The sequence below is a fragment of the Pinus tabuliformis genome, chromosome 8, assembly GCF_031772625.1.
Source record: "Pinus tabuliformis cultivar Carrire ecotype Pingquan chromosome 8, CPIR1, whole genome shotgun sequence".
Classification (NCBI taxonomy): domain Eukaryota; kingdom Viridiplantae; phylum Streptophyta; class Pinopsida; order Pinales; family Pinaceae; genus Pinus; species Pinus tabuliformis.
The window spans coordinates 2,075,905,465-2,075,909,592 of NC_142294.1; the positions used below are offsets into that span (position 1 = coordinate 2,075,905,465).

Below are 4,128 nucleotides of genomic sequence, written 5' to 3' on the forward strand. Positions count from 1 at the left end.
TCACTATTACGAATATTGTTTCTCAGACACTAATCTGGCTCTGCAGCATCACTACAGTATCACACAGCACATCAAGGAAACTAAAGGACCACTGACTCCATGCCCAATGGACTAAGACATGCTAGTAAGCACCTATATCTATTAACTGGAATCATCACCAAACACATTTCAAAAACAAAACCTTGAACATCATAGCTAGCCTAAAATACTATCAGAACATAGACAAATCATAAAGAGAGAGCCCTCTCTGATTACAGTTTGGCTAGAAACTGTAACCCAAAGATTGGTTAGTGGTTACCCCGGCCGTATTCCCTTGGGAGTCATAGGGAACAACCTGGGTGCTAACACATTCATACATTCTCAAGGAACCGCTATTTGACATGCCCCATGAAAAGATACTAGCCTTTGATTTTTCCACAATCCATTAACTTTCATACCATAAATTTTAACAAAGCTATTTTGTTGGATTTACTCTTCATATCACCTTGGAACTCATTTCCATAAATCCTAGTGTTCTTAACCTATGAAGCCCCCCTTGAGCCAAAGGTGAGTCAACCTAAAGTGAGAAGAGGGTTAGTGAGATTACAATGGTCTCCCTCTTAGTTTCACTTGGATCACACTTGAGCTTTAGACTTTATCTCAAAAAGTATGAGTTTGGGTGATAGCATGTAGCTCAAATTATCTAAAACCACATTATGGAGCACTTTTAGTTCATGTGCAATATCAATTTGGTTATTTGTTACCTACAATATCATTAAGCACTAAGTCTTTTAATTGCCCAAAGTCCTTCTTGTAAACCATTTTTATAAGAGAAAGTTATATGCTCATAATCAAACACTTACTATTAACTAAATACTCATACTCCAACACAACAACAAAACTTTAGGAAAAAAATTATAATTCAAATCAAATGAATGATGATATAGATTGGTGTAACTTTAAATCCAAAAAATTAATTTGAATTTTTTATTATTGTAATTCAAATCAAATAAATGATGATATAGATTTGAGTAACTTTAACTCTAAGAAAGTAATTCAAATAATCATTGCCAATTTTTTTTAGTATTTTTTTGATTTTATAATATTATAATAATAATAATAATTTAATTTTAAATTCATAATCAAATCTCTTATAATATATAGGCATTCTACATGAAACAACTGTTTTAACATCTCTGTGCATTTAGTTTTAACATCTCTGTGCATTTATATGCATGAACCGAGGTTAGTTCTTAATGAATTGTGAGGTTTTATTTTGAGCAAGCGTGCAAACCTCGTAAACTCTTTGCAGCTTTTGAAAAGAAATTGCATATATTATTTACTACCATGAGACATTATTACTAAGGTGGCTTTTATTATTATTATCGTCACCTTTGTCCAGGAAATAAAGATGCAAACAACTCCAGAATAAGTTTTCTCTTTAATGTCCGAATCAAAATATATTAAGCGTGTCCGGCAGCCTAATGTCCTGGTCATCCTCCTTGTTCTTTGTGACCGATTTAATATTTATGTGTATATGATCATTGTACTTGACCATGATACTTTCAGCTGTCTGGCTTTGCCCATTTTACTCCCTGCCCTTTTTCATGTCCGTGTTCAACTGAGTTGTCAATCGTTTCTGGGAGTTAATAAACCCCCTGCAGAGCAACTGGCGGTAGGCAGGTGGGCACGGGCGACAAGTGACTAGATTTGAAGCCATGGCTAGCTCAGGATGAGAGGTTTAATACTTCCAGCAGAGGAAAAATAAAGAGGCGGCACCACAGTAAACAGCATTGGGTTAGTTTCTTGTCTGTCCTGCTCTATTTTATCTGTATTGTTCCTTCTTTATTTATAATCGGTCCTGTCACTAGAGCTCATTCCATACAGAAATATTTATGATTTTGCATTTCATCAGATGGAGAACCATAATGTCATGGCTTTGCTTCTCCTCCTGGTAATGTTATCACCATATTTTGCTTCTTGCTATGCAGTTTCATCATCTTCTGAAACGCCGTCTGTTTCGCCCAAACCACCAAGTCCGAAGCCATCCCCTCGCTCTAAACCAAGCAAGCATCACTCTGCTTCCCCTTCCCCTGCTCCCAAACCCTCCACACAGCATCATCATCATCATCCCAGTTCTGGTGGCCGGTCTGCTGCCCCTTCCCCTGCTTCTGCCCCTGCCAAAGCATCATCTCATGAACCAGTAAAAAATGGGACTCTGGATCCTTCCCAGGTAAAAGCATTGCAGTCACTAGGAGTCATAGTGGGCACCGATCCTTGCAACACAGATGTACAGCAACTCTTGATCTGTGATGGGCATGGCCCTCTCAGGCATCTCATTTCACTGCAGCTGCAGTACTGCTCGTCCAACGCCCTACTATCCAAGTCCGCCCTAGGAAGCCTTGGTACATTACAGTCTTTAGCCTTTCTTGATTGCCCAATGAAAGTAACCCCTGTGCCACAAAAGCTTGCAGATTCCTTGGAAACATTTAGCTGCACTAAGAGCCTGGGGCGTACAGAGGACAATGGAGATTTACCAGGTCTTTCAGGAGATTGGCTGAGTAAGCTTCACGGCCTAAAGGAGCTAAAAGTAGCAGACGTACTAGTAAATGCAAGTGGAATAGGTGCAGTTTTGGGCAACATGTCGAAGCTTCAACAGGTGACCTTCTCTAATACCAATATCAGTGGAACCCTGCCCAAGTCATGGCCAGGTAGTCTTACTGTCTTGCAGATATCTCAAAGTATGCTGAAAGGAAGCATTCCTGCTTCTATATCAAGTTTAAGACAGTTGCAGTCATTGGATTTGAGCTTAAATAATCTAACAGGACGGATACCTAATGGCATTGGCGGTCTTGGGAACCTGCAAACGCTGTCCTTGAGCTCGAATAAGTTATCTGGTACCATTCCCGCCAGTTTCAAGAATCTGACTCTTCTATCTTATTTAGATCTCAGTGATAATCACCTGAATGGCACTGTTCCTGCATTCATTGGAAACATCAAGGGGCTGCGTTACTTGGACCTTCGCAATAACAAATTCCATGGAGTATTGCCATTCAGCACAGCTTTTGTAAAGAATCTTAACACCTTCAAAGTGGGGGCCAACCCTGACCTTTGTTTTAATGCGTCCATACTTTCCTCGACAATATCAGGCGGTGCACAGCCCTGTGACAGTAAAGGGAGGCCATCTAAAGGAAATGCAGATTCACCGGCATATGCTCCTGATGAATTAGCTGGAAGCCCAGCGCCTTCTGACGAGGTAGAGCAGCAACACCACCATAAAAGAAAAGGGCCTAAAACAGTTGTGTTTGCTGTATCCATTGCTCTAGCTTCTCTAGTTCTTGTTATAATCATTGCAGTGGTTTTGTCAAGATGGTGTGCATCAAGAAATTGAGAGACAACCATGTTGTAATTTAGAACGCAAATACAAATTACTATAATCATTTGCTGTAATCATTCCAATGCCGTTGGCAAGATGCTGTGCATCGAGGAATGGGAAGCAGTAGAGTTGTTATTTATTGTTATAGATCATTATTTCTGAGAATCCAATGCCTACGGCCTAAGTATCTTTCTTATGCCTGCAAAAATCTGATTGGATTTAGCATGGCAGAAACATTCGAGTGTAAACATGGTCGGGATGTATTTTTTTAATAGTTTGTTGGATTTACATACGCGATACATTATATCTTAATTCAGTGCATAGTGGATTCGTACATGTAAAAATGCAATATAACAAAATTCTGAATCTGATTGAAAATAAATCAGGTTTAATCAGGCTACATCCATGTTAATTTTGGATTTACTAAGAGTGTAGAGGGATTAAGTATTTTTTCACTCTAAACTATATTTGTATCTCAAGAGATTTGACTTTTTTGTGCCTTGGTAGATCCAGAATTAAAATACATCTAAGCTGGTTTTAATAATTTATAGATTATAGATGACCAACCAACTAGCATGTTAAGAAACATATTAATACATGCACATTATGTTAGGTTTTTGTTAATAGTTTATGTATTTTGACTTTACATTAATAAAAATTGTTTTGTGTTTTTTATTTTAGTAGAAAATGTTTGTATAATTGAATAAAACAAAGGTGTAGTCTAATTCATGAAATAGCTTTTTCATTGGAATTGGGCCATACAATTTCAAGTA

General features: G+C 38.1%; 1 pseudogene across 1 annotated transcript; it reads left to right on the forward strand.

Annotated features, from left to right (window-relative positions):
- Positions 1-1,392: 1,392 nt before the first annotated feature.
- Positions 1,393-3,667, forward strand: LOC149244807 (receptor-like protein 51 pseudogene; annotated as a pseudogene). The gene is made up of 2 exons (XR_016246771.1): positions 1,393-1,776; positions 1,895-3,667. The product of XR_016246771.1 is annotated as a receptor-like protein 51 pseudogene (transcript).
- Positions 3,668-4,128: the final 461 nt, after the last annotated feature.